We start from the raw sequence: 13369 nt of genomic DNA, 5'->3' as shown, positions 1-13369 counted from the left end.
CGGTTCATCTTGTATTTTCCCTGCTACAACCCTGAAATCATCGTTTTCTCCAAGAAGGCTTGGTTTCTTTTACTGGAGAATAGATTCATAAACCAGGATCTGGACGCTACAGGTTCATTTTCCAGTACCTGCCCGTGTGTTAAAAAAAAAAAAAAAAAAAAAGATCTGGGCGCTAGATTTTTTCATTGCAACTAGGATATCATTGCTTGAATCCCTGAGAGTAGACAGAACTAGGAAGCATATGAATGCATATACACACATATATGCCTGTCTACTGATCTGTCTTTTTATTTGTATTTATCTTGAAAAAACATAATTTCATACCAGTATTTTCTATTCTAATATAATACCACAGAATTCTATCAGGAACTATGATAGAATAAAGTGTCTGAGATTTTACCTTACTTGTAAACTAGCAAGTTAGCTTACCATAGTGTCACAGATGGGCAGAAGACATGAGTCAGGAATGAAGGAATAATAGCAATAGACAGTGTGTCAACCTTTTCTTGTACCTGTTTGTTTGGACCCACTGACTGATGCAAAGAGGACCAGGTGGCCCCTGCACAGTCAGATATTTGTATGTTCCCTTGAGTTTAAGGAATTTGTATAAAAATAATTTGGCTTCCATAAAGAGATCTAGCCTTTGTCCCAGCTCCTAGGGGTTAACCTTTACATCCTTGAACATTTCCAAGATAGGAATATCTTTTGTTGTTCATAGTGGACTCCAGAACTTACCTGAAACTTTTGCTAAGAGATGTCTTAGGATGGGGCTGGCCACACCAGAAAGACCAAGCATATGATTAGGGAATTGGTGCTTAGAGCTAGTCACATTAGCTCAGCCTCTCTGAAGGAAAATGGAGGGAGAAATGGAGTTTGATATTAATCCCATCAGTTGAAGACTTTTAAGGGAGAAAAGAGAATTTTCATTTCTTCAGCCAGTGAGCTTGTCCTGTGGAGTTTGTCAAGACCCTTCATCAGAGTTGCCAGCTTCATTGCCTGCCCTATGGATTTTGGACTCTCGTACTGAGACCAGCTCAGCACGAGAGTCTGAGGAATGTACCACAAATCTGAAAAATAAAGACACTCACACAGAAGAATCTTTTAAGATGAAAGCAGGGGACTCATGTCTCAAAGGACAAGAGACTCAACCCTGAGTTCCTCATCATATTTATTGAGAAGCTTCAAAACAGGAGGTATCTTTCAAGGTTGTTAGTAAGTTGTTTTTCATCCAAACTGCCACATCAACTTTAATTTCAGGCATGCCGTACAGAATTCAGTATGTTTCCTTCTGCAAACAATCATGTGCTCACCAGGAGAGTGTTCCGCCTGGGCAGGACCAGGTGTTCCAAGGTCCAAACCTTTATCTGCATTATAGAAACATTCTGACCTTTGGCCATTTCCCCCTTTTTGTTTTTGGAGAACTGTGAAAGCAGATCTGGCGTTACCCCATTGCATTATACCACAGAGGGCTTGTTGCGTGCATCTGAAGACTAAACATAAACAGAGAAGACAAAGACAAATAATTAATACTCCCTTAAGAGACCTCCCTCCCCAACCTTTATCCATGTTATAGGGTTAAAATATTGTAATCCATTTGGGACTCCTATCATGGTTTGGAAATTATGAAGCAATTGTAATTGAATATATTGAATTTTTGACACTGTGGCCTGTAATTGGGAGATGTTTAAACTTAAATTATTCTGATGGCCAAGCAAATGACATTTTATAGATTTTTAAGAGATACTGCTGCTATTATAAGCATGAGAGGTTATTGACTTATAAATTCCCAAATGTCTTATAAAACATTCAAATCTGAAACAACATAAAAACCTGGCAACTTTAAATTTATCAAGAATGGTCCTAATAAAGCATTACAATATTCAGAAGTGCACAATCCATACTTTTTACACAGATTTTTTGAAAGTTTGTTTTATTGACCTTCACCACTGTGAAGCTGTGCTGAAATGCAAATCGTGCTCATAGCGCCAAATTTGTCGCATGAATGGCAACATAATATTGTGGCTACTTAACTTATAGGTTCGAATTTGCAGACAACACAGACTTCAGTGATATAAAAACAGGTTTTATTAGGAAAGTAATTAAAGAAAATAATTAAAAGAGCTTTTAAAATAAAGCATAGTTGTATCACCAGATAAGATTGCACTAACACCTGAACAGAAGTGCTGGAGAGTTTCAGAAGCAGCATTTCAAGTTTCATTAGTGAAAATCCACGGCAATCTTGGAGACAACATTTAGAGTTTCCTTAGTTAAAATTTTTAAGATTCTGATGAGGTGCATTTCCTTTCTCATAAGATTCCTCTCAAGATTTTTCTTTTGCTTGCATGCAGTTTTTATGATATCTTTCCACAATAGTAGCCAAATTCCAATTAGTTTACGTGACTGGGCCTAGTTTGGTCCTCTAGGAACTGGCTAGAGACCGAGAGGATTCCCTTGGACCCAGATATCTTTATCACCATATACCTCCTTCCGGGAGGATAGCCAGTCCTCCTAGCTAGAGTGAACATTTCAACTGTTTCTTACCAAGGTCATGCAATAGCAACATTAGTTGCATGCCGTGGCAACACCAGTGAACAGAACAGACTCCACAAATGTATCTTTCCCTTACATTTGGCCCTTAGAATCTGATTTGTTTATGATGTAAGTCATGGTTATTTTGGGGGGTAAATTTAGTTTATACACACACGCACACACATATTTATTATTTTTTTAAACATGGGCAGGCACTGGAAATTGAACCGGGATCTCCAGCGTGGCAGGCAAGAACTCTGCCAGTGAGCCACCGTGGCCCACCCTATACATATATTTTTATATAAATATAGGACAAAGAATTAAAATATCTTATACAGGCATAAAGGAATTCAGTTATCTAGATGATCTGAACATCACAAAGCTAGTACAACAAGAGTATACATTAAGAACAGGTCCACTTACAGCAATATTCTGTAGATTAATAGATTAAGCCACCTGGTTTGGGGCAAGAAAAGAAACATTTTCCAGCAAGTATAACATAAAACAGAAAAGAAATATTACCCAGATTTGCATAGTTTGGGCCACCCAGTATAATATGTTAGGAGACAGACAAACACATTACCCAACCAATATAGTATTTTTATGCTAGCTACTCTCATCTGGACAAGAACAAACACATAAAGTATTACCCAACCAAGTACACCAAACACCAAGTACAGTATTCTTATACTTTTCTTCTATTCTTTTGCCATGGCATACTAAATTAACAGAATCCCATTAAAGATTTGCCAAAGAGTACAACAGCAGGAGAACAAACAACGGGGTAGAATCAGAGATGCTGTTATACCAGTCAACGTTATTAATATTGAATGCCAAGCACTAGTAAGGGCATTCCACTATGAATGTAAAGGGTCTGAGGAAACAGTGTATGACTTTTACTGCCTCACCTATTTTTTGTAAAGCATTTTCAATAAAATCTTAATTATCAGGGATTTATTTATATATTTTACATTCATAACAGCATAAGTTCCTCCTTGAGCAGTTGTCAGATTTAGCCCAGTCCAATTCTGTTTCTTGGTTGATGTTACTTGTCACAGAAAACCTTCAGCTGCATTAGTTGGGAATTCAGCAGTGATAAATATCATGCACTTGGGCATATATATGAGCCCATGATGTCAAACTATCAGTCATTTCTCCAGCAGTCATCCAGCTTAAGATTGTGAATACTGTAAGATACTTAATCATGAAGAAAACGTTGATTAATAGGCAATATTTTTAATTCATTCTTTTTAGCATAGGTAATTACCATTGTATTATTATTTCCCTCTGCTATTATTTCAGTGGCCCCTGGCCTGTCTTGACTGTGTTTCTCTATTCAGACTTTGGAGCTAATTTTGTTATCAATGGAGCCAAATCCTCCTGTATGAATTGTTACATCAGGAGTATGATTTAGCTTTTCCCAGTTTCCTTTTTATAAGGAATAATTATTAATTGCTCTTAAAATGGGAACCATTGTTACTTTGAATTCGTAAAGGGGATTTGTAATAATTTTTTAAGGTTTTACAAGTATTTCTTTGGGTGGCACATTGGTATACACAGACAATAAGCACTTGAGAGTAGGTATAATTAATTTGCCATCTTTGAGCAGGGAGTACTTCTTTTGCTAATTCCCCTGTTATTGTTTTCAGTATTATTTGTGAAGCATCTTTTTTTTTTTTTTTTTACAAATTTCACATTGTTGTTTTTTTTTTTGGCTTTTAAAAGGGGGAATTTAATAAGTTGCTAATTTACAGTTCTAAGGCTGAGAAAATGTCCCAATTAAAACAAGTCTATAGAAATGTCCAATTAAAGGTACCCAGGGAAGATACCTTGGTTCAAGAAGGCCGATGAAGTTCAGGGTCTCTCTCTCATCTGAGAAGGTACATGGCAAACAGTTACGGTGTCTCCCTCAGCTGGAAGGGCACATGGTAAGCACAGCATCACCTGCTAGCTTTCTCTCCTGGCTTCCTGTTTCATGAAGCTCCCAGAGAGGCATTTTTCTTCTTCATCTCCAAAGCACTGGCTGATGGACTCTCTGCTTCGTGGTGCTGCAGCATTCTCTGCTCTCTCAGAATCTCTCATTCTCCAAAATCCTTCCTCTTTTATAGGACTCCAGTAAACCAATCAAGACCCACCCAAATGGGTGGAGACACAGCTTCCCTAATACAGTTTAACAATCACTCTTGATTGGGTTACATCTCCAAGGAGATGATCTAATTACATACAGTATTGAATAGGGATTATTCTGCTTTTATGACATGTGATTTTGATTAAATCATGGCTTTTCTAGGGGACATACATCCTTTCAAACCAGCACAGATAAATAGTATACTGATTAACCTATTCAGTTAAAAGGCAAATGGGCAATGTTAATGTCATGGTCAGGTTCATGTGTCAGCTTGGCCAAGTGCTGGCAACTGTCTGGTTGGGCAAGTGCTGGGCTGTCTGTTGCAAAGAGGACATTTCCTAGAATTGAATCATGATCATATCAGCTGCATCCACAGCTGATTCCATCTGCAATCAGCCAAGGGGAGTGTCTTCTGCAATGAGTGATGCTTAATCTAATAACTGGAAGCCTTTTAAGGAGGATTCAGAAGAGACAGGCTCTCTTCCTGCTTCGGCCAGCAAGCCTCTCCTGTAGAGTTCATCCAGACCCTCCATCGGAATCATCAGCTTCACAGCCTGCCCTGTGGATTTTGGAATCTGCGTTCCCATGGTTAAGTGAGACACTTTTATAAATTTCATATCTGTGAGTGATTCCTGTTGATTCTGTTTCTCTAGAGAACCCTAACTAATACAGTTAATTACACAGTTTTATATTTTTAATCCTTAGAAGAGATAAAAACTTCCTGAAACATTAAGTTTATTGGCTAGTTTTATTTTTGGAATTTAATTGTTAAATCTAAAGAGTTAGTAGGAGAAACAAATCACCAGCAGAGATCTTAAAAATATCTAACATATAAACTACAACTACAGTTATTAATTGTTCAGCATTAAACTTATAATATCACCATTTTGCAAATTGTATTTTAAGATATTTTAATACCAGCCTGAGCCAGTTCCACGTTGAAGGCCCTCAGTGCAAAAGCAGAGCTTCGGGATTCTGCAGGTAGTAGCAGGGAGCATAAATAGCCTTCATAATCTCATTTTCTCAGCAGCTCCAGACAGTAGAGGTCAGTGCCTGAGGCGCACGGCCCGCTGGCCGCAGACAAGTTCTGTTCGGTCACCGCGGGACCCGGAATATGCCGCATGCGTGCGAGGTGGCCCCGGGGCGACCCGCAGTGACACCGGCCAGGGACACCAAGCCGCAGCAACCTCCACGCTCGGGCTAGTGCGGAGGCTGCCATCACACATTGATTTTTAATCTGAATTAAAATAGAAAAAGGTAAATTAATCCTTTTGGCTTATGCCCACTTGTGCATAGCGTTTGTACCTAAATGTCCAGGTTGCTGATGCAGTGTACAAGAGTAGAGTTCTTTAGTAATGGTATTCATAGCAATTTCTGCTGAGATATCCGCAGTATTATTATACTCATGTTCAGGTGAAATTAGGGTCAAGTAGGCATCTACATGAAAAACATACATTAGCACATTGAACAATTTCCCATATTTCCTCTTCTGTGATGTTTTTTCTCCATAATTTCCTTCCATGTATTTCTTAATTATTTTATTTTCAGATAGGCATTCATATAGTTACTCCATTAGCCACTGTTTATGAATCAGTAAATCTTTTTCAAACAGTGTGACTTATTTTTCTTACACAGCCAAGGACATGATAAAGTTAATATGTTATTTTGATAAGGCACAGACTCTGTGCTTTTTACACTGATTACTTAGAAAAGACTTTTATAACTTTTCAGTAGAACAGGCCACAGTCCAAGAAAACTTTGTTACTTTAACAGAGAGAAAACTAAACTTTAGTCTTGCATCACTATATTATTTGATATTAAAGTTTTTGAAAAAAATTTATAGATAGACCCATTAAATCTTTCTTGACTTTGACCAAAATTTCCACTTCCACAAACCTTCAGCAACTTACTTTATCTGTTCAAGCTTTGTCTTACATTTTCCTCATTCTGTAATAGCTATTCATTTTATCTTAGGACAAAACTACTCTCTTTTTCCTATTAATAAAAACACATTTTTTTTATATCCTTCATACTTAAGTCATTACTTCAAGCAAATGTTTCGCCATATACAATTACCATCAAAATCAAATTTGTCAGAATAATGTCAAATACTTAAAATGCTTTAGTCAATGCATATTTGAAACATCAATATACAATTTTTAACAAGAATTTTCACTTTTTCAAAGTTTTCTGATTATTTTTCTTTTATAAAACAAATCTAATTACAAGATGCTATTGAAATTTAAAGTTTCAATCTTAGGCTATTTTTCACTGATGTCCAATTTATGTAATGGAAAGTTAACAGATTTTTTTAAAATTAATTAAAAAAAATTAACTAACACAACATTTAGAAATCATTCTATTCTACATATGCAATCAGTAATTCTTAATATCATCACATAGATGTATGATCATCATTTCTTAGTACATTTGCTTCGATTTATGAAAAGAACTAGCAAAACAACAAAAAAGATATAGAATGATAATATAGAGAAAAAAATAAAAAGAAATATAAAAAAAGGGAAAAAACAAAAAACACAAACAAACAAAAAAAAACTATAGCTCAGATGCAGCTTCATTTAGTGTTTTAACATAATTACATTACAATTAGATAGTATTGTGCTGTCCATTTTTGAGTTTTTGTATCTAGTTCTGTTGCACAGTCTGTAACCCTTCAGCTCCAATTACCCATTGTCTTACCCTGTTTCTAACTCCTGATGGTCTCTGTTACCAATGACATATTCCAAGTTTCTTCTCTAATGTCGGTTCACATCAGTGGGACCATACAGTATTTGTCCTTTAGTTTTTGGCTAGTCTCACTCAGCATAATGTTCTCTAGGTCCATCCATGTTATTACATGCTTCATAAGTTTATTCTGTCTTAAAGCTGCATAATATTCCATTGTATGTGTATACCACAGTTTGTTTAGCCACTCGTCTGTTGATGGACATTTTGACTGTTTCCATCTCTTTGCAATTGTAAATAATGCTGCTATAAACATTGGTGTGCAAATGTCCGTTTGTGTCTTTGCCCTTAAGTCCTCTGAGTAGATACCTAGCAATGGTATTGCTGGGTCGTATGGCAATTCTATATTCAGTTTTTTGAGGAACCGCCAAACTGCCTTCCACAGTGGTTGCACCATTTGACATTCCCACCAACAGTGGATAAGTGTGCCTCTTCTCCGCATCCTCTCCAGCACTTGTCATTTTCTGTTTTGTTGATAATGGCCATTCTGGTGGGTGTGAGATGATATCTCATTGTGGTTTTGATTTGCATTTCTCTAATGGCCAGGGACATTGAGCATCTCTTCATGTGCCTTTTGGCCATTTGTATTTCCTCTTCTGAGAGGTGTCTGTTCAAGTCTTTTTCCCATTTTGTAATTGGGTTGGCTGTCTTTTTGTTGTTGAGTTGAACAATCTCTTTATAAGTTCTGGATACTAGACCTTTATCTGATATGTCGTTTCCAAATATTGTCTCCCATTGTGTAGGCTGTCTTTCTACTTTCTTGATGAAGTTCTTTGATGCACAAAAGTGTTTAGTTTTGAGGAGCTCCCATTTATTTCTTTCTTTCTTCAGTGTTCTTGCTTTAGGTTTAAGGTCCATAAAACCGCCTCCAATTGTGCGTTTCATAAGATATCTTCCTACATTTTCCTCTAACTGTTTTATGGTCTTAGACCTAATAGTTAACAGATTTTTTTATTTTTTTATTTTTTATTTTTTATTTATTTATTTATTTATTTATTTTTTTTTTAGTTAACAGATTTTTTAACTTAAAAGTAAAGAAAAACTGTAAGATAAAACTTTCAAACAAGGAGTTTCTCGATATTAAACAGTTTCTCCAATTTAAAAATATGGGATATAAAACCATAGGGTTTATATTCACACAAATTTGGGGTCATTGGGTATCTCCGGGCATCAGTGGAGGGCGTGGGGGAGGAGGTGGAGGCAAGTTAGCCTCTCCAAAATTAATTAATGTTGGGGCCGATAGCAAATTAATTGTAACATTAGAATCCTCAGAAGATTTAATAGGAGGAACTTTATCAAATATCTTTTCCTCTTCCTCCTCCTCCTCCTCAGTCTGCAAAGGTTCCAGAACAGATTTAATAATAGTCCAGGTCGTCCTGATAATGACAGGGAGAGGGACCCCTTGTACATGTAGCTTTTTCAACTTTTTACCCACTCGTTCCCAATCTCCTAATTCTAAACTGCCCAATGTTGGAAACCAGGAACAGTGTTCCTCTATAACTTGCAAAAGTTCCATAATGCAGGACTCACTGGCCCTAGCTCCTCCTGCTTGGAGGAGTTGTTTCAGCAGACACACATGGGGTGATATTTAGTAGTGCTATCACTATTCCCTATGACTACCCTGCTTGTTTTATCCGAAACAGTCCTTACCTTTAGTTTCTATTTCGCGGACTCAAGAGGCCTCTAAATCCACTCGGAGATTCATGATGTGACAATTTCAATTTTTGTTCTGGCAAATCTTCTTTGAGTTCCACATTGGGCCCCTCTTGCTGAGACCAGCTCAGCAAACAGGACCGAGAGGGCACCATGAATCTGCAAAATAAAGACACTCACACAGAAAAGTCTTTTAAGGTGAGAGCAGAGGACTCATGTCTCAAAGGACAAGAGCCTTGACCCTGAGTTCCTCATCATATTTATTGAGAAGCTTCAAAACAGGAAGTATCTTTCAGGGTTGTTAGTAAGTTGTTTTTTGCCTGAACTGCCATATCAACATTAATCTCAGGCATGCCATACAAAATACAGAATGTTTCCTTCTGCAGACAGTCATGTGCTCGCCAGTAGAGTGTTCCACCCTGGTAGGACCTGGTGTTCGGTCGTCTGCACCTTTATCTGCATTATGGAAACATTCTGACCTTCAGCCATTTTCCCACACTTTTGCATTCCCACGATTGTGTGAGACACTTTTATAGATCTCATATTTACAGATATCTCCTATTGGTTCTGTTTCTATAGGGAACCCTGACTAATATAGCACCCACTCCCAATACAAAATTAACCTCAATAGTTTCTGGTTTATCTTTCCTATATTTCTTTTGCTCTAATGAACAATTAGGCAATTAAAAAAAATTTTTTTTTAAAATATGGAACGCCTACAAATTTGCGTGTCATCCTTGCGCAGGGGCCATGCTAATCTTCTCTGTATCGTTCCAATTTTAGTATATGTGCTGCCGAAGTGAGCACAATTAGGCAATTTTTTGAAAAGAATTAGTAGTCTTTTCAATGACCCTTTCTTTTTTTTACATTAAAGATAGCATACTGTGTAGATATTCTTTGGTACATTGTTTCCTTCATTTGATATGTCCTGGAAATCACTTGACAGCAGTTCATAGAGATATTCATTATTATTTTTTAAAGCAATGTAATGCTCCAGTATAGGGACCTAATAATAGTTTAGTCATCCACTTTCTTATGTATGGTCATTTAGGTGATTTTCAATATTTTGTTACTTTGCTACAATAAGTAGCCTTATATATATGTAATTTGGTTTGTTAGAGGTGATTCTTCAAGATAGATTCCTAGTTTGTTGGGTCAAAAGGTAAGTCAGAATTTTTAGTTTTTACTAGTCTGGTTGGTAAGAAATAGTATCTCATTGTTGCTTTAATTATTTCTCTAGTTATGACTGTGCTTGACCATTTTTCTTTTTCATATATTAATGGGCAGTTTTAATATCTTTTTTTGGTTATCTGTTTATGTCTTTTCCTTTTATACTAGGTGTTGTCCGCTCTTTTGTCTTTTGTGCTTTTCTCCATCATGTAAAATAAAGTTTACCCCGAAGTCATGAAGATATTCTTCTATGTTTTCTTTAAGAAGCTTCATAGCTTCATTTAAGTCCATGATCTATTGAATTAATTTTGCATATAGTGAGAGGTAAGGATAAAGATTAATTTTTTTCCATTCAAATACCCAGTTGTTCCATCACTATTGCCCCTATGAATTTTAAGGAGCTTTTTTTTTTTTTTCATAAAGAGAACATAGTTCTCTTTCTGGACTCTATATTCTACTTCATTTAAAGTCTGGTAGTATTGTTCCTCCATATAAACATTGTAACCAATTTGTTGATTTCCGCCCCAAACGAATCCTTCCTGGGATTTTATTTGCAAATCTGTATGTTAATTTGGGGAAAATTTACATCTTATTAATTTTGACTTCCAGCTGAGAAATATAGTATACTCTGTATTTGTTCAGTGTCAGTTTTTCTCACCAATTTGTTGTATTTTTCACTACATACTTTTTGTTAGATTAATATTTAGTTGTTAGATGTTTTTGATGAAATTCTATGTGACATTTTTAGAAATTTTATTTTCCATTTTGTTGCTACAAGAACAATTGTTTTTGTGTATTATCCTTATATCAGGCTGCATTGCTTAATTCACTTACTAGTTATAATAATTTATAGAGTATTTAGGACTTTCTGTGTCTACAGTCTCATCATCTGTGAATAATGACAGTTTTATTTCAGCCTTTCCAATCTTTTATTTCTTTGTCATAACTTATTGCATTGGCTTCAGTGCATTATTAAAAAGAGATGATAGGGTGGTGCAATATGGCTCAGAGGCAGAATTCTTGCCCACCATACCAGAGACCTGGGTTCGGTTCCTAGAGACTGCCCATGCCAAAAAAAAAAAAAAAAAATGATAATACACATAGTTTTGTTTTTCTTGAATTCAAGGGGAAAGTTAGATATGTTATCAGCTGTAGGACAGGTCTGGGATTTTATTTTACCCTACTTACAAGCTCATATGTTACCCTATTATTGATTCATGGATGCTAGCAGAAAACATAAGACCACTGGGTCAAAGACAAATACTTTATTACTCATGTACAGCAAGCAGCATGAACATTGTTTTTAAATTTGGATTTCTCTTCTTCCCAGCTCCCATGGGGACAATGTGAGGGACTCAGTTGGGTACATGGATGCTGTTCACATAGTGAGTTGGCATAGCCACTGGGAAACAGTGAGTTTGGAAAATCTGCTGCTTGTACAGTAAGCATTAAGCAAGCCTGTCTGGAGGGATATGTTATCTCTCAAGTTTACCAGCTGTGCAAACAACTCAGAGAAATGGCCCAGATAAAGAATGGTTAGAGCCTTACATTCTTGACTCCTACAGCAAGATCTGTAGGACCTTGAAGAGACCAGTGGGGAACTATGCCTCTCAGTTTCAAAGATGCCTTTATCAAGTTAAGAAAGTTCTCTTCGTAAGTTACTAAGATTTTTTTACATTAATGAGGGTTGAATTTTGACAAATACATTTATGCATTTATGGAGAGGATCATATTTTTCTCTTAAAATTCTAATTTGGTAACTTACTTTGATGTTTTAATGTTAAATCAACCTTTCATTCTTGACATTCTTGACACTTGGACATGTATATTAAACTTGTTTTATATCACTGGATTAGATTTGATAATACTCATGAACACTATTGGCCTTTAATTTTCTTTCTTATAATGTCTTTAGGTTTTTCTTTTTACTCTTTTGTTGTGATAACATATCTATAGTGCTAGTTTAAAACTGTCATGTACCCCAGAAAAGCCATTTCTTCTAATCCTGATCCAGTTTTGTGAGGCCAGACCTATTGTTTAGGGTAGAACCTTTGATTAGATGGTTTCCACGGAGATTGACCCACTCAGTTATGGGTGTGGCCTTTTGGTTAGATGGAAATGTGATTTAGCACATTCAAGGGGGATCTTGATTAGTTTACTGGATTCCTTTCAAAGGGGAAACATTTTGGAGAAACCTCAGATGCAGGCACAGACACAGATGTTTGGAAATGCCAAGCCTCAGGAGACAACAGATGCTGAGAGAGCTGACAGAAGCTAGACAGATACCAGAGTGGACACAGACACAGACATTTGGAGATGCTTGGAGTGCTGACAGAAAGAGCAGATGCCTAGACATGGACGTTTGGAGATGCAGAGTCTAGGAGACATTGCCATGTGCCTTCCCATGAGATGCTAAGCAAGCCAGAACCCAGAGCTTTGCCCTCATGAAGCTAAGTGAAGGCCCACAGACACTTAAAGAGGAAGCCGCTGGAATCAGAAGCTGGAAGCAGGAGAACCAGAAACAAGGGCCTGCAGATGCCAGCCATGTGCTTTCCTATTTTTCAGACATTGGCCTTTCTTGAGTCAGGATATCTTTCTATGGGTACCTTAATTTGGATATTTTTTATAGCCGTAGAACTGTAAATTTGTAACTTAATATATCACCTTTATAAAAGCCAACCCATCTCTGTTATATTGTATTCTGGCAGCATTAGCAAACTAAAACATGTACTATGTAAAATTTCCCATTTTTAACCATTTATACACATACACACACACACGTACACAATACATTTCAGTTATATTTGAAATATTGTGCTCCCATCATCACCACCATCTTATTACCACAATATTTTCATCATTCTTTTTTTCATTTAAAAATTTTTAAAAAATTTTCATCACTCTTAACAGTAATTCTGAACTCATTAAGCAATAACTCCCATTCTGCCCTCCCCTCATCCCTGCCTTCTTGCCTCAGGTAACCTGTAATCTACTGTCTGTGCCTATCAATTTGCTTATTTCATGTATGTGAAACTAAACAGTATTTATCCTTTTGTATCTGGTTTATTTCACTTAACGTAATGTTTTCAGAGTTCATCTACACTGTACCATGTATCAAAACTTGATTTTTATGGTTGAATGAAA

The 13369-nt window shown here is 36.5% G+C and overlaps 1 protein-coding gene and 1 non-coding gene across 2 annotated transcripts in view; one reads left to right on the top strand and one right to left on the bottom strand.

Annotated features, from left to right (window-relative positions):
- Nucleotides 1-13369, top strand: part of ZNF566 (zinc finger protein 566) — a 79550-nt gene that overhangs the window by 4053 nt on the left and 62128 nt on the right. The gene's annotated exons all lie outside the window — the stretch shown is intronic.
- Nucleotides 9757-9862, bottom strand: LOC143660500 (U6 spliceosomal RNA). The gene has a single exon (XR_013164096.1). It is a non-coding gene; the product is annotated as a U6 spliceosomal RNA (small nuclear RNA).

The sequence above is a fragment of the Tamandua tetradactyla genome, chromosome 16 (assembly GCF_023851605.1).
Source record: "Tamandua tetradactyla isolate mTamTet1 chromosome 16, mTamTet1.pri, whole genome shotgun sequence".
Classification (NCBI taxonomy): Eukaryota; Metazoa; Chordata; class Mammalia; order Pilosa; family Myrmecophagidae; genus Tamandua; species Tamandua tetradactyla.
The sequence above is the reverse complement of the archived record's forward strand: the minus strand, read 5'-3'. Positions and strand labels throughout refer to the sequence as shown.